Genomic DNA, 18,971 nt, shown 5'->3' with positions numbered 1-18,971 from the left:
TTCCCCAGGGTTTTACCCCTGATGTTACTGTTACTCATTTCTGTACCCTAGGTATTATATATAAGATCACTGGAACTTGGCCAGGGAAGGTGAACATCAAAATGGGAAGACAAAGGATAAAAGATGAACCAATGTAACAGCAATACTTACAAAACCATATGCTATAAACCAATTGTACAACTCATGGGGGGAAGGGAAGGGGGAGGGAGGAAGGTGGGAGAAAAAGGAGGCTGGAGGTAACAAGATCATAAGAAATGTACTCACTGCCTTACGTATGAAGCCGTAATCCCTCTGTGTATCACTGACAATAAATAAAATAATTTAAAATAAAATAATTAAATTCTACATGCAGTATATAAGATGATGAAAAGGGACATCAATTTAAATGAATAAGGGAGCACAGGAGCAGAGAATATACAAAAGTCAAAGCCCTATGTTTTATAACTGCAGTTAAGGAAGGCCTTATGATTAGTAAAACAACATTTCACTTTCGATGTGGCTATTGGTGAGTGCAATTGTGTTGGGGGGTGGATAGGGAGATAATGAGGTTGAACTAAGTGGCTGAAGACTTGGGCTTCTTAGCTCAAAGCCAATGTTCTACCACTTGAGCTACAGCTCTACTTCCAGCTTTTTAGTTGGTAATTGGAGATAAGAGTTTCACAGATGTTCCTGCTCAGGCTGAACTTGAACCATAATCCTCAGTTCTCAGCCGCCTGAAAAGCTAGGATTATAGTCATGAGCCACCCACACAAAGCAGGAGAATGTTTTGTAGACAAAGTCCTAAGTAAATATTTATTCCTGAATTATTCCTGAGTTCTCCAAAAGAAAAGAATTCAAGGTAGATAGAGAAAAAATGAGAAAAGGAAAGACAATTGAAGTCCCCAAAGTAATAAAAAAAAATAGATCATGAAAATGAGCTTCAGAATTTCATATTGGCTCTAAATAAAGAGAGATGACTGTAGGATGTCTGGAGTAAACAAGTGTTATAATCTGTCTGCAAAGCTGAATAGAGTTCATATGGTCACAGCAGAAGAGACAATATTTGTGAAGCTTTGAGCCAGGCAACATAACATTGGATTTGCCAAATGCCTATTGGCTACTGTACACAATGTTGGTACACACAGTCTCCCTATTTCCCTATCTAGAAAATAAGTGAGTGAGATTTGATGATCTCCTGAATTATTCTGAGCTTTCTTAATGCATTAGGTTCTGTTACACTGTAGTGGATGTCACAACCAATTACAGTAGCAAATGAGTACAGAAATGCACAGAAACTATTACTATGTCTACTAAGAGACCTCCTCCTTCTCCTTATTTTTAACATGTGCATTGGCAGAGCACCAGGGTGTATGTGTCATAGTAGTAACAGAAGGCAGATGGCACAAGCAAATTGGGATAATTTGAAGAGGATTCATAAACAAAAAAACTAATTACCAAAACATAGGCAGAGTGTAGAGGATCCACAGGGGAGTGCGTAGGAATCTGGGACAGTAGCCATGGAACAGCTACCACGTCTAAGTTCAAAAGAATGAGAGAGAGGACGAGAGGACGGGTGGTGAAAGTGTCCTCTGTCATCATGAATGAGAGAACCCTACAGAGAAGACTCAGTAAAAGAGAGAATGAGCTGTTGGGGAAAGAAACATTAGGGTAGGAATCCTTATGAGGATTATAGCCATGCTATTAAATATTCCATCACTCCCCATCCTTCCTATTCTCCCTCTCACTCATTTGCATTGTCTGAATGGAGATCAGAATTTGAAACTGAGGTTATAAAGGTTATTCTCTATGACTGACATCATAGAGGTCATGAAGGTTATTTTCCCCCTATCCTGCAAAGAGAGGAGACGATAGTAGGTGAGCAGTTCAGGAAGAGCTGCTGGAAAGCAAATATCACTGAAAACAGTGAAAAGTTCCCTGATTCATTTATTCTTTTCTTCATACATGCACTCATTCATACATTCACTCATTCAATCATTTAAAAGTAAAATTTTCAAGTGTGTTTAACAGTTACTCATTATTGTGATCATTTGTAGGTAAACATTTTCTGGTCATGTAAAGGGCCCCAAGCATTTAATCTTAGGAGTTAAGGGACAAGGCAACAAACAGTACAAGAAATGTATCCAATGCCCAACGTATGATACTGTAACCTCTCTGAACGTCAGTTTGATAATAAAAATTTGAGGAAAAAAAAAAGAATCATTCTAAAATGTTTGAGATATTATAACATGTCCAAAGCTCATGTTGAAGTGAAGTGTGTTTAGTGTAAATGTGAAGTAACTGAAGTACACAGAAGATAGATAACATTATATCAGCAATACCAAGCAACCAAAGTTTAATTAAACAAATTTCTTTCTCTTTTTCTGGGCAGTCCTGGGGCTTGAACTCAGGGCCTGGGCACTGTCCCTGAGCTTCTTTGGCTCAAGACTAGTGCTCTACCACTTGAGCCACAGCAACACTTCTGGCTTTCTTCTTTTTAATGTGGTACTGAGGAATAAAACCCAGGGTTTCATGCATGCTAGGCAAGCACTCTACCACTAAGCCACATTCCTAGCCAAATAATGTTTATTTTTGAATTAATTTTCTTGATTTAAATCAAAGGATAAATTATAGAATCATACTTTACTTGAAAGAAGAAAAGGCTGTATTTTATTTTGCTAGAATTTTATTATCTATAATGTTTAATATTACAAACATAAACATTGTCTTTGTAAATATATGATATTTGTGCAATGTCTCTATGTAGCAAGCTATGATAATAAAATATAGTGAAGACCATTTCAGTAGATGAAGAGATATTATGTTCATACTAAAGAAGATTAAATACTTAAATGTGTCATTTCTGTACTGGAATATCATCTGTAGATTCACATATGTTACTCAACTTCTAAAAAGTATTATTATGAATTTTGACAAAGTGATTCAGATATTTCTATTTATGGATAATTTCGAGAGGAGCTAAGCATCCAGGTGATGATGGACCACTCCTAACGTTCTTGCTACCACAAAATCAGTGAAGTGAGAATCATGATTGAAGTCAGCCATGGCAGTAAAATTATGAGATTCTTATCTCCAATTAAGCAGCAAAAATGCCAGATTACAGGTGTGGCTCAAGTGGCAAAATGTTTTCTGGGAGTAAAAGATCAAGTGAGAGCACAATACCTGGAGTTCCAACCCCTGTATTGGCACACACATCTACACACACACACACACACACACACACACACACACACAGACAGAGACAGAGAGACAGAGAGAGAATTAACAATACTAATAAGTTGCACTGACTTTGCACAACTAAATATGGTAATTTATTATAAGTTCTAGTAAAATATGCATTATATCTGTATTGAAATACAAATAGTTTGATAGATATGAATAGATTTTTTGCAACTCTCATTAAATATCAATTGCTAATAAAAGCAGAATTAAAAAAACTGAGTGGTTCCAGATGCCAGGATCCCATGCCTGTAATCTTAGCTACTCAGGAGGCTGAGATCTGAGGATCATGGTTTGAAGCTAGATAGGTAGAAAAGCTAGAACTAGAACTATGGGCTCAAGTGGTAGCACAAAATCTCAGTGACAGTTTTCAAACACCAGGACCAGTACACACAAAAGATAAAATAGTAGAAGGTTAAAACTGATACTGGAAAACATTTTCTACTAGAAAGAAAAATCAAAGTGGATAGTTACTTCATATCACACACAATAATCAATTTTATAAAGCTTAAGGGCTTAAATGTGAAGGTAGTATCTTGAAGCGTTTAGCTGAAAGTGCCAAATATATTCATGAACTTGAGATAAAGAATAATTTTAAAATAAAATAAATCATGACCAAGCATTATAAATTTTAGTGGCCATCAACTTGCCATATTTGTGAGTTACACATCCCTCAATTCAATCACATAAAAAAATATTTAGAAAATTTTGGGCATGTTACAGCATGTGTAGACTAGTTTTTAAATCATTATTTCCAAAATAGCATAACAAGTATTTACATAACAGGTACATTATATTTATATACTATTTGTGGTCTGGGAAGTATTCTAAGTAAGACACAGGTTAAATTATACATGTGATTTCAATAGGATATACAAAAATACTAATCAGGAGCATCCACTGATTTTGTTAGCCACAGAAGATTATTTATCTACTCTTTCACAGACACTAAAGGATGACTGTATAATTGCCCACCTTTATCATCATTCACTTCGAGACACTTTCATCACATGTCCTCTTCTTCATCCCACTTACTTGATGAAAATACAAGTACGTTTGATTCCAACCCTAGACTTAACACAATCTTCAGCCCCATGATTAAATACGACTAAAGAAAAGCAGAGCTATCCATTTCGAAGCTATTCTGCTATGTAGGAATGGAATGTTTGTTCTGCTCACTTACACCCCTACACTTCTAAATAACTATTTCCTTGCTTTGTTTATCATCAAACTTCCAAATCCTCTTGCCATTATGACTCTCTGGTGTAATGTTTCCTTCCTAATTTACTCAGAAATGCAAGTAAACTTAATAGAATTTCTATTAGCTCCAACCACATATTTATCCACCCACTTACATCCTGCTTTCCTTATATCTTATTACTAAGGATAAGTTTTATAAATTCATCGCCAAAGAAAGTGTTTCCCCTAGGCTTGATTCATTGTTTGCTTTCTAAATGAGTATTTCTATAAGTACTGGAACATTGTGCAATGTCTCAGATATTCATTAAGCCAATGGCTGGAGCTTACTTCAGACAATTGACTTTAACTCTCAGAAAACAGAAAACAAAGAGAACAACAGAAAATAGTCTTTATTTTACCAAACATTTGTGGTAAGTTGTATGACTTCTACATTTTTTCTAAAGATGTTGGTAGAGTTGTATTTTTAGAATTTTGTTTTCTGAAACGAAGTTTCTCTACTATTATAGAAGATTGTCACATAAACAAGTCAATTATGGAAAAAGAAAAACACTCCAAGAAACGGAAGTAAGAGGGGATTTATTTTTATTATTATTATGATACTGTTGGTGGTTCTTTTTTTCTTTTCTTCTTTCTTATTTTCTTTGGTTTATTCCTTCTGTCATCATTTTTTATTTCTGTACCCTTTGTCTTGTAAATAATAAGTTTATCTGACTTGGAGAAGGAAAGTTGAAGCACAGAAATGGTGGGACAAAGGGTGAACCAATTCAGTAGTAAAGCCCACGAGACACTATTTGTCTCTATGTGTCACTGTGTTTATTTACAACAGTAAATAAACTATACAACTTTGGGGTGAGGGATGTCAGAAGGGATGTCAGAAAACTGGGAGCAAATGGGGAGAAAGTGACACTGTTCAAAAGAAAATACCTTAATTATCTGGCTCATGCAACTGTAACCCATCTATCTGTACAACACCTTTACAATAATTTCCTTTTAAGAGAGAAATGCACATTATACAAAAGAAAACCTAAGAGCCATAAAGAATTTAGGAAAATCTGAGTTCTTTTGTTCTATTTAGACAGAAATGGTAAATAGGCAAGGAGAAGTTTTTCTAGTGTTTGGAAGAATTGTTCTGTTGAATAAAATCATCTTATGGGCTGCAATGACAAACTAGGAACTTTGAGAAATAAAAGCTCAGGAGGTTGGGGTGTCACATAGGAATAATGACACCAACTTGACAGGAATTCCACAAGGCAAAGATAACTTCTGCAGAAGGGTGCACCATCAGCCAACATTCTGGCAAGCAGGCACATAGAGCAGGCAGGCTGCTCCCTTTTTATCCTTAACCCAGTTGGCCCACCCCCTCTGCTAGCATTACCTCTGCTAGTATTGCCTGGGCTCAGGTTTACAATCTGCATAAAGGATGTGGTATAATTTAACTAAAATTCAAGGAGCTTCTAACAGCATGTCTCCATTCAGGTGCTCAGGCAAAGGATGTATGTTGCTAAGTTGTAATTTACCTAGGGTCAAATCTCCTGTACAAATCAGCAACTTTTCAGCAAATTAATCATCACAGATTACAAGAAAAGAACCAAAGTATTTTATAGAAAAGAGGCTTTTTTCCCCACAGCTTATACGTCCAAAATTTGAGACCTAGAGGATTGTGCCTCCAGATTTTAGAGGGAAGAGACATAGCTCTGAGTTTTCAAGTTAGAGGCTTATTTCTGTGAGTTCTGATTGCTAGTAGCCTAGCTAGCACATAGCTCTTTGCAGCTAGATGTAGCAACAGTCAGAACAAGATAGTGTTATACCTTCTAAATCATAAATGTTGGGACCCACAGCAGCAAACACCAGATAGGACCAATAGCTGTCAATCACTGTAAGCCAGGAACCTTGACCTTGGCTTCCATGACCCTTGGCCCTTAAGGATTGGAAACTCATTGAAACTCTTTGAAAATAGACACACAGTCCCTCTTCTTTGTCTCTTCTTTGTCTCTGTGGGAGTCGCTCCACAAGGCTGAGGACACATAGTGACATGACAGTCATATGTGGGTCCATAGGGGTCTCCCCAATATCAGCAACTGATTAAAAGTGCTAGTAGGAGGTGGAGCTATGGCTCAAATGATAGAGCTCTTACCTTGATACAAAACCTCAGGAAAAGCACCCAGGCCCGAGTTCAAGCCCCAGGACCAGCACCAAAAACCCCACAGATTCTTTGCATTGTATTTGAAAAACAAAGTTTAAGCTGGTTACAACCATGAGTTAGATAGCCAAATAAGAGAATATAAGAAATGGATTGTAGGGCCATATTGCCTGGAGCCAAAGCACAGTCATTCAGAGTTTAGAACTGAGTTGTAGTAAACAGACATTCATTCTCAACTGATGCTTGGCCAAATGTTCATGATGGAGTTTACAGTATTACCAAGAAACAAGCAGGTGAAGCTAGGATTACCTCAGGAATAGAAGATTCTAATTCATTTGTGAATAAAGACATCCTGTATAATGTAACTAGATATTCACTTAGAACTCTCTATGGTATTCATGACAGAAGATGTGCTCCAGTACTAGCTCTGAGTGGTCCAAAGATGGATACTCAGCCTGTAGGCACCTTCACTTTAAAGGAATTCTGCTGTGTTTCAAAGTCAATTTCATCCAAAAAAGAGCTAACCGAGTGTAATCAATTTCCTTTGTCTTTTAGAGTTTCTTCAATCTAGAAATAGCGAATGCATGATGAATTTTTTATTCTGACAAAATAATGAATTTTAAAGATCAATAATCATCTACCAAGATAAAAGTCACTCAAGACTCTCCCAGTTGTCAACAGAACTATCAAGATTGAAACGATCACACTGAAAATTGTCATCATTTCCTAATTGATTTATTTTAATCTTCTGGGAGTTGCATTGGCCTTCTTTCTCCCAGAAATATTAGATGAGAGCTGAGGTATTGTTCAGTGTTAAAACTCATATAGGGAGGAGCCGTATGTACAATGCCTGGAATCCCAAACCCAAAAAAAAGGAAGAAAAAGAAGAAATTCTAGATAAATGGATAAATAGATATAAAAAGCAAGCATTACAATGCTCATTTACTTATTTCATAAACAGAGTTTCACTCACAAAGGAAAAACATTTTTACTGGGGTACATCCAGTTGCACTATGTGACACTGGAATAATAAAACTGATTAAAGAATGGGTTGGCATGAAAGGAAGTTAGTCAACTTTAGTCAATAAGTGAACTGATCTGTGAAGCTGAAGGATGAACTCAGGATGCCATGCTAGCAAAGGAGAGTCATATTTCTTCATTTTTTGTGCATACACTGATAATTTAATCTATGCCTGTGTATACTCTACATGAGAAAAATAGAATTTCTATCAACTAGTCTAGTTGCTTTATTTTATATAACATGCTTACCCATGATTCCTTGCTAGACAAGTTTGCATGTGAAACAGAATGCATTGTAGCAAGAGTTCTTAAATTTCACATAGTGTGCTGTTCAGTTTTATTTATGGTAGCTTCTAAAATAATGATTTCTTTTATTTTTCTGCTAAGTAACAAATCTATCTGAGAAGAACACTAAGATGTATGTATGCATGGAAATGATTAAAATGTTCCTCTCAGAAAAAAGCTGGACAATTTAAAAAAAATTTTTTTTTTTTGGCTAGTCCTGGGCCTTGGACTCAGGGCTTGAGGACTAGCACTGTCCCTGGCTTCTTTTTGCACAAGGCTAACACTCTGCCACTTGAGCCACAGTGCCACTTCTGGCAGTTTTCTATATATGTGGTGCTAGGGAATCGAACCCAGGGCTTCATGTATACAAGGCAAGCACTCTTGCCACTAAGTCATATTCCCAGCCCCAAAGCAGGACAAATTTTGAAAGTTCAACAAAGTAGACAGTAGGATCTTGTACATAAACTGCATGTCTACATACAAAATTTTATGCTTTTTCACAGAGTATCTTTTCTCCTGGGCCCCAATCTCCATTTTGGTAAATGTTTTGCTAAAATTACTCACCTTCTTTCCTCACCCTTACTTATCCCTCGCTGATTCTTTTTTTTAAAGACATTTTAAATTCATTCCATTCTCTCTTTGCAAAATAAACCTGTCTTTAAAAATGCATGCATTTATTAGGCATTCATTCTAAAAATTCATGGGAAAGGTCCAGGGGTTTGTTCCAAGGTCAATTCTGGACAAAGTAGGAGTAACTTTTCTTATAACCAATGTACAATTATTTTCTTCAGTTAAATGAACCCTATGATGATAATATTTTGAGCAATATCTCCTTTGACTTCTCCATCAGATCAGCTCTCAATGTATTAGAAAAAAAATTAGAGTATTTTTTTTCTTTTGGCTGTTTCTGCTTGGTTGTTCTCAACCAACCGAAGTCTTTTATTTAAATATTTACTTATTTATTGTCAAAGTGGTATACAGAGAGGTTACAGTTTCATATATAAGACAGTGAGTACATTTCTTGTTCAACTTACCTCCTCCCTCATTTTTCCCCACCTCCCACTCTCCCTTTCCCTATTCCCCCCCATGAGTTGTATAGTTGGTTTACACCAAATGCTTTTGTACGTATTGCTTTTGTAATCATTTGTCATTTTATCTTTTGTTTCTTTATTTTGATATTCCCTTTCCCTTCCCTAGTTCTAATACATGTATATACAGTATACAGGGTACTCAGATGAGATACAGTGATAGTGGTGGGTACAACCAGAGGAAGGGAACGCAAGAAAAACAAAAAAAAAAAGCTACCATTTCACATGGCATGTTGAAAATAATTAAAACAATGATATAACACTTGTTTCCGTAACACAGAGTTCATTTCACTTAGCATCATCTTATGTGTTCATAAGGGCATAGCTATTGGGCTATTGTGATCTTCTGCTATGACTCACCTAAACTTGTACTATTTCCTATGAGGGAAACCATAGAGCCCATGTTCCTTTGGGTCTGGCTCACTTCACTTAGTATAATTTTTTTCGAAGTCCTTCCATTTCCTTACAAATAGGGCAATGCTATTCTTTCTGATAGAGGCATAAAATTCCATTGGGTATATGTACCACATTTTCCTGATCCATTTGTCTATTGAGGGGCATCTGGGTTGGTTCCATATTTTAGCAATGACAAATTGTGCTGCAATGAACATAGCTGTGCTGGTGGCTTTAGTGTGGTATTGCTTGGAATCTTTTGGGTAGATGCCCAAAAGTGGGGCTGCTGGGTTATAGGGAGCTCTATGTTTAGTCTTCTGAGGAACCTCCATACCGCTTTCCAGAGTGTCAATCAACCGAATTCTTAACCTTATATATGGTCCTCTTAATCTATATTTCATGCTTTTTTAACTTCTTTAAAATATTTTTGTTTTTAGTTTCTAAATGGTATTTTGTACTATACTGAATAAAACTGCATACTATTGTTTAAAAACATATTAAGAAGATAAATTCCAAGATTACTCAGAACTTTAGATAAAGAAAGTGGCATAAATCTATATTTATGCCAATATATTATAAACAAAACACCCTTGTGACCATCATCCAGAACAATATAATTAATTACTTTCCAATATTAAAACATTCTTAAAAAAGAGCCATTGAAATATTCCTAATTAGAGTTGAATACTGTCAGGTGTTTAGAACTTTGATCTAAGTGTGAAAGCATAGGTCCTAGCTATCCCAGAGGACCATGAGGAGATAATCACAGACAGGAGAAGAAGGTTCATAAGGAGGTTTATTAGTGGGGCCATAGTTCCCACGGGAGAGGGAACTACATGGCTTCTGCACCTTATCCAGGTGGCAGCTTCTCTCTCTGGGGGTAAAGGGGAGGTAGTTAGGTAGTGAGTAGGAGTGGCTCATTAGGTATGGGTGGATCTGGGGGCTAGTGGGAGGATCTGAGGACCTGAAGCTAGGGAAATGCTAACAAAGTGTCCATTGACTTAAATGGCTAAGACACTTTCTGTGGCAACTTATAATTTAGCCATCTGTAACCTTTGCTTATATTGCTTAAGTTAAAGGAACAAATGCTGAAAAGTAAATGGGAATTATTGTTTGGAAACCACCAGGCTCAACTTTTACTACAGGGGAAGAGATTTCTGCATTCAATTTAAGTTAATTAAAAACATGTTAAAATATACAGTGAAAAATATTACTCCAGAGAAAAATTAATTACAAGCTTTATGTCTTGGAAAGTGGTATGTCTTTCTATTGTAGTGAAATTAACACAAAAACATAAATGTAGACTATTCCTGTGGATTGTCTGCGTAATCTAGTGGGTTTAAAAAATATTCTAGTAGGCTTAAGTTTTAAAATAAAAAATCAGGAAGTAACTCAATCTGAGTATTTTACATAATCATTGGTAGACTAATTATGCATATTTTACATGAAAGCTTTCTTAAATTTAAGTTCTTAAATTCAAGTACCAATTCACAAATTCCTCAGAATGGAAATCCATACAGCTTTCAAGAAGCTCAGAATCAGATACCCAATCTCAAATTTCAGTATCCATCATTCCAAAAACACACTGAAAAATCACCTGAAACTCCTGAATTTGTTTTACAAATAGGAGAGTTTACAAGATTACTCCAACTATGAAGGAAAGGTAGAAGAAATTGTCTTATAATATCACACTTGGAGGGTTTTTATTTTTATTATTATTATGGTGAGAAAACACCACGATTAAAGTAAAATATTCTCTGGAATGTTGCAGCCCTGCCTGGGGGCTTTGTGCATTAGCACTCTGGAGGGGCCTTGAATCCAGGTAACTGTAATGACAAAAGTGGGGGGGGGCGGGGATGCAGAAGTGAGTGAACCAATGCACATTTTATTTTAGGAGGGCCAGGGTTTATATATGGTCAGAAATCAGTTTACAACTTCAAGAGTTCAATCAAAACCGAAAGATATACATATCAATGCGTGGCTGCAGATATCAATACAACAAAGGATCAGACCAGTCAAGGCACCTAGCAAATTAGTTTTGTTTCCTCAAAGCTAATTATCTTTGACAATTTACTTCCCTACATATTGTAAAAGCCCTTTCCAGTAGCAGCTGGGCAAACAAGTCTCCCCAAGAACTCTTTATTCAGGGGAGGAAAGTCTCATGACCAAAAGGTTTCTTTCCACCATCAAACACAGAAAATGCCTTAGCAAATGCATCCTTCTGGGCACCTTTGGCATTCCAAGAGGCTTGGCAAATTTGTGCCGAGGCAGAGTCCATCACACGTCAGAGAAGCATTCTCCCACACTGGGATAATATCAATACAGTGTTTTACAAATTTGGTTTTTTATAATTTCCCCTGTAAACTTGCATCACTCAAATTCATTTTCTTTCCTAGCATGTTAAGCTATTTCTCCTAACATGATTTATTTACATATTGAAATAAACATGGAAATCCTGGACTTAAAAAAAAATCATGTTCCAAACTTCAGAAGGAATCTTTATGTCACTCCTCCCTTCAGTGGCACAGAAAAAGGTAGATAAGATGGTGCAGTCATTTGTACCGATCTGAAGCTTTCAATGAATTCCTTATTATTCCAGCTGCAGATTCATAGACACAGATAATGAAGCACAGTGAAGCACAGTGAAGGAGGCAGTGAGACTGACTGAAGATTAAACAAGGGGATTCCCTGAAGATGCCCAGTGGCAGAAATAAACAAGAACTAAAGGAAGTGTTGTGCCCAAGTCCTCCTAGACCACCAAGAAGACCACCGAGAGCCAGATGTTCCGAAATGCAAAAGCAAGGCTTTATTTAGGCCAGCTGCAGCCCGGACCTCGGCCTACACACCTACACACCGATGCAGCGGAGGTTAGGAGGAAGGCCATGAGCAAAGTTTTACGTGAGTATTTAAAGGAAAAAACCACAAAGTTACATAAACCAGGTGCAATCAGCATTGAGGTGCGAGGACAAATCTTATTGGCTCGGGGCTTCTAAAGTTTGATCAAAGGACATTCCAGATCTCTAAAATTGGTCTGGGGACATTTCAGAGCGGTCAGTGTTGACCGGAACATTCCCAAACCAGTTGGACCACCTGGGAAATGTATGGCCTATTGGTTTCGGCATAAACATCCCCACAAACACTTTTATTCCTGGAATCTGTACAATGCCTGGATAGTTTCACCATAAACAAGCTATTTCCCGGGTTTTATGTGCCTGCTGGGTTGTTATTCTTGTTGTTCTTAACTTATCACAAACAACAAGATGGTTACCATTTCAAGATGGAGTTGTCTTAGTCCTTCAGAAGATTGTAGTAATATAGATATTGTGGCAAGTGCCAGAAACACCTGGATGAACTTGGCAACAGGTATCATTGCAGCAGCTACGTTTACATTTTCCTTATTTCATATTATTACCAAGAAAACTATATATGCTTAGCTCCTTGAGTTTCTCCAGATATGCATTAAGGATGAACTATCCGAAAATTATTTAATTCTCTATTAAATCATGTTGATAAAGGATCAGTAGTGAATTTGTGTTTTCAACAGAACCTTGCCTCTAGTTTTCTACTTTTTTTAACACTGAATTTTAAACTGAATTCTAAATTAGCAGAAAAACTGTTTAGTCAGAGCAGAGTCTTACCTCTTACCTACAATAAAGGGGAAGGCTGGAGGAACAATTAATCCTGAAAGGCATGCCTGTTTCTTTGTAAAGGGCCAGCTGAATGCAGATTGTGAAAGGTAGAATAAGAATGGAAGTACCTTAAAAGGGAGCCCTGTGAAAAGAAATCTTACTAATTCTGAGTAAAATCCACCTAACATAGTAAAAGTAATCTTGGGAAAACCTTGATGGAGCACTGGCTTGGTTTGAGACAATAAAATAGCTGAATATGGTACTGCAGAAGACACAAAGAAATCAGGTTCTGTGTTACTAACTGCAGGGAGAGAAAGGACAGGATTTTTGTAATTTGTGTTATCAGGGAGCTCAAAAACAATGCTAAATAATTCTTGAATGGTTCTGGCCATTCAAATTAGTTACACCAGGATATATCGAGATTTTATTATGTTTGGGTTGACCAAACGAAATTTGGGGCATATTGCATAAAAATCCAGAATTATGTTGAGAAATTTTTACCTGGGAAATAGGTCTGTATTTCTTCATGAGCCCAACTAATTGGAGAAAGCAATACTTGACTTAGACATAGACTGTGTTCTCAAATTTGCTATACTTTTCACCCTTTCCTATTATATCAGGTAGAAGTTACTCATTATCAAGAAAGGAAGGAAGGAAGGAGGGAAGGAGCTAAGGAGGGTTGGAGGGTGGGAAGGAGGGACTGAAAATAGAAGAGAGGGAAGAAAGAAAGAGAGAGAGAAAAAGGTAAGAAGTAATTATATTGCTTTTCTTCAAACACCTAAAATTCTAACAGCAGTATGTTATGGAATGATTGTCTCTTGTCAGACATTGGAGAATAAATATCATAGAACCAAAAGATTCAGAGATATATAATTTGAAATCCTGGATTTTGATGACAGTTTAATGTGAATCAACATATTTCTTTTTTTATTTAATGGTGATATTAGTTGAGTTGCTGTCATCAATTGAAGAAATATCAGAAAAAAGGAAAAAAAATCCTAGATAATTCCTACATGCTCTTGAGGAAGAATAATTGTCACACAAAGCAGAATCTTAGCCAGATTTTAGTGGTTTACTATTCTAATTGCAGCTACTCATGATGCTATCTATCCCTGGTGGTTTGTGTGTCATAGCTAGCCCACGAAGAAAACAACTGAGAGACTCCCTCTCTACCTAATCAGTAAAACATCAGACTGGAGCTCTGGTTCAAGTAGTAAAGTAGCAACCATGACAAAGAAAACCTACTGAGAACAAGAGGCCCCAGGTTCAAGCTCCACTACTAGAATAAAGGAGGAAAAACAAACAAATGAGAAATAAGTCCTAAAGATAGTGTTTTCAGAGAGAGTAAGAAGAGGAAGGGAAGGTGGCCATATGCTGCAGTCATAAAATTTAATCGGTAGCCTACAAAACTAAGAAAATTGAGGGAAAGGGTGGGGTTAGTTGAGATGGGGACAATGACAAAGGATGACATTGATCAAGATTTACTGTATTCATATAATACTTTGTTGAATGCCAAGCTGTTTCTACAACTACTTCAAGATAAAAAAAAATAAAAAATAAAAGTAGTTTTTAAAAAACAAAAAGCAACTTAATTCATCTCAGACTACACTTAACGTCTTAAATAAAATGTATGTTTGAATAAAGAAATGAACATTGGATCATCTTGAAGTAGGGGTGAATAAATCAAAAAGTTAAACTTTTTAATTGCTCTGGAAATTAAATATGTCAATTGAAAAATATAATGAAGTATTAGTGTTAGTATAATTCAAGCCCACATTACTACAAACTGCATCTGCTAATAACCACTCTGATTAATGGGCTTACAACACAAATGTGATTTTCTTTTAGCTTGAGAGTTCTGGTAAGGAGATGTCAGGCATGTTCATCCCTCTATTTTTGAGCTAATATTTATTAAATCTAAAATGCTGAAATGTCCAATGAGGGTAGACAGTAATATTGATGCCTCTGCCATCCTAGAACTTTAAATATTAATAGGATAATAGAGACTTAGAGTACACAATGAAGGTTTGGGAGAGGAGTCAGATATTATATAACTAGCTATTGTTTCTCATGATAATGTGATGGATGTATTTATCTATATTGGTCAACCACTAGTCAGCTGAAGGTCAGAAAAATTGGCAGTGCAAAGGCTCCAAGTTATTCCTCATGCTTCCTGCCAAATCTAGAAGAAGATACATACATACATACACACACACACACACACACACACACACACATATACATGCGTATATATCTTCCACCCTAAAGTACATGTAAGATGAAAACTTGTCATTTATACTGTTTGTTGGCAAGTGTAAGATGCATTAAGGAATTATTTTCTTCTTGAATTTATACCGACAACAATAGAAAGAGGAATGCAAATAAAATTACCATGTGTGAAAGTCTGCAGTATAAGATTTTAGGAGCTCAATTCAAACTCTGACCAATAATTCACTATATATTGAACACTGGAGGGAGCCATTGTGTTGTAAGAGATATAGAAAAAAATAGTTTGATCTTGACATTTATATACAGATACATATGCCTAGGTATATGTATATGGGAAAACACACACACACGTAGTATGGATTTATACATACTCACACCTATAATAGAAAGCACAAGTCCTAGAGTCTGGATAGGCATAGGGTGTATGTGCTAAATTAGACCAATAGTTGCCCAGAGAGGAATTTACAATCATAAGATGGTAGAAAATTTATCAGAAATATTAACTCTTTACTAAAACCATGTCAGATATTTGTCATTTTAAGTGATCTAGATCTTTTAGACACGCTGTTTTTTTCTTTCTTATATATTCTTTTAATTCCTTCTAATAATTTGTTAGAAAGTAAAGAATAATTCAAAGGCAGAAATGACAGGATCTGAAGGCAATCCCATTAGGTTTAGCAGGTTCTTAGATATCTACACTTTTCTTTTTTAAAAAGTTATTTAGTTAGGAAATTATTTCATGTCATGCTTTCATATCATTTGATTAGAATAATTATCTGTTGATTCAACAAAAATAAATACTGATTGCCAGAGGAAGGGCAACTGCCAACCCAGTGCAAAACCCTGAGTTCCAAACTGTGGAGTTGCCAAAAAAGAAAATATAAAGGGAAAAAATCCAATGATGTGAGATAAAAAATACTCAAAAGGTAGTTTTTTCAAGTGATATCATGGTATCATTATTATTCTCAATTGCTTCATTCTTTTGTTTACTTGATTTTGTGTGTGTGTGTGTGTGTGTGAAGCTACTTTGCTCATATGCCAATTCCAAGTCTATTTTTTTATGGCTCAACAGATGCTACTTCTTTCCACTTGGTGTAGTAGTTTCACAATCCATATTATTTAATCATTTAGATATTGCTTCTCTGATAGTCAGCCTAACATTTTCTTTGGTAAGTTTTATCTCATTTCCTATACTTTTATTCTTTTATCACATTATTCTAAAGAAATATGACTGAAAGTCTTTAACGGTTATATCTTAATGTATGCCTTTAATTTGGGGCATTAACATGACTAGAAAATTAAAGCCATACAATTATTTCTTATCTGTCTCATTAATTGCCTTAAATATTCCCATTATAATTTCACAGTGGTCTAATGAGTAATGATAGAAAAAAAAGAACTCATTATGCTATGGAAAAAACCCTACACATTTATTAGATTTATATCTATGGGTCAAAGTCCATTTCAGTGTTATCCTTGATTAATATTATTTTACTTCCCTAACTTGCAGTTAGGCTTTGCATAATGGGTGATCAAGATTAAGTACAATGAAACAGTCATTGAGGTCATGGTCGAACAAGTGGAATGGGGTGAATAATAGCTCTGAGGTCTAGAGTGATATTTAACATAGACTCAATGATTTTTTTAATGTATGTATCTTTCTTTTCATCTAAAAATTGAGACATTATTAATGTTCTATGGCATCATTTCCCTCTTATAAAATGAAATCCCAAGACTTCTGTATGACATGCCAAAGAAAAGACATATAAGCTCTCGGTGATCTTATAGAAGCTTCTACTAGGTGGTGAAAAGTTAAATTTTAAGTAAGAAGGTATAACTTCAAAGAGCCCAGGACATGAGCTCATAATTCTTGCCTCTTTAGGAACATTTCTTCCTGTCTATGAGGCAGATGAGGATAGCAGTGGGAAGACAGTAGTACTGGCTCTCAAGCCTACACACAGCTTTTCTCTTTTACTGCTTTAATTAGCACTCTCTTCAAAACTATTTTGGAGTCCTCAGAAAGAAAGAATTAGATAAACATCTGATTTAATCATTACACATCAGATATAGATTTCACAGGGATTTTGTATTTCTCTAAATAAATCTAATTAGTATGAAGGTAGGATTTCTGGCAAAATAACAAGAGCAACAGCAGAATCAACGAATCTCCCTGTAGAATCCTAGGAAAGAGTAAGTCATTGCAGCTTCAAGTTCTGCCTACCTGAAAATATTCTTATTATCCAAATGCAGATTTAACTATGAGGTATTCTCAGCCAATCCAGAAACGGAATAAATCCACAACATTAGATAGAATAATGGAGTACTTTTCTCAGGTTTAATCTCCAAAATTGGTCCCTTGAGAGCACCACACAGATCTGAAATCCAGTTCTGTCAGCAGCAGCTGAATGAACATAATTTCCAGTCAGCAGGTATTCCTAATCCCCTGTGCAGGTGTGTTTAATCTTGTTCCTATGCATCCCTTCACTCTCAGAAACCCATGAACTGGAACCATGATGTTGTTGACCTGTGATCTGCTTACATTTTTAGAATATTTTATTAAATTGTTATTATAAAGATGACATATGGAGGGCTTGCTGTTACATAAATCAGTTAATGAGCAAATTTCCTTCCCTCATTTTGTCTCAGTTTTTCTCACCTGGGAAGTTGTGTAGTTTATTTCCAACATAGTAACTAGTGAGTATTACTGCTGAATTAGTTCACCCATTGTTCCACCATTTCTGTGCTTCCCTTTTTCCTCCCCCAAATCAGATAAACTTTTCCTGATACTGAGATGGAGATATTGCTGAATTTTACTTAGCAATTACTTTCCTTATCATTTGCTATAGATATCCCAAAATGAAGACACATAAGGGATATCCTCAATCCACCACATTTATTGGCTCAGCTTTTAGATGACTGATTTAAAGAGTCATCTAATTTTGGTTGAATAGGAAATCTTGAAGCAGGATATGCTGTAGGGGCCTATTTAACATATTGCCCACACTGGCACCCTTTAGAGAGTGAAAATAAATGGAACAGATGTTAAACTTTCAAGATACCCAAGATATCAGTCATGAACCAGGCAAACTGGGTGAATAAAAACTCCAGTTATTGTGTTCTTGGTTCCTTATCAGGGAATGCTTTCTTGAATATATTTATTAATTACTTCTCTGAGTGGTAGCAATATATTAAGCAATTTCCTAGACTCTCAAGCTACATGGATATTAAACAAGACATAATTTTTGCCTTCATGGCTCTTTCAAACTAAAAGCAAAAATGTATTTTTTTTAAAAACTAAGAAATTATTAATACTTTGAGAGAGGACTAACAAAAAATGGTTTAAAAAAGGAGGGAAGAAAGAAACATAGATTCTATGGTTTCCATCATTGGTAATAATTAGTATATGTCTTGGATAGTCTTAGCAGATGATCACAATAACTCAATAGCTAAATACGTATGATCACATAAGATGATGCTAAGTGAAATGAACTCCAACATATGGAAACAAATGGCTTATAATTGTTGTTGTTATTTTTTTTTAAAACTTTTATTTTAAGTATTTTTAGTTTACATTTTCTTTCTTTTTTTTTTTTTTGGCCAGTCCTGGGCCTTCGACTCAGGGCCTGAGCCCCATCCCTGGCTTCTTCCCGCTCAAGGCTAGCACTCTGCCACCTGAGCCACAGCGCCCCTTCTGGCAGTTTTCCATATATGTGGTGCTGGGGAATCGAACCTGTAGGAGGCAAGCACTCTTGCCACTAGGCCATATTCCCA

The sequence above is a fragment of the Perognathus longimembris genome, chromosome 7 (genome assembly GCF_023159225.1).
Source record: "Perognathus longimembris pacificus isolate PPM17 chromosome 7, ASM2315922v1, whole genome shotgun sequence".
Taxonomy (NCBI): domain Eukaryota; kingdom Metazoa; phylum Chordata; class Mammalia; order Rodentia; family Heteromyidae; genus Perognathus; species Perognathus longimembris.
The sequence above is the reverse complement of the archived record's forward strand: the minus strand, read 5'-3'. Positions refer to the sequence as shown.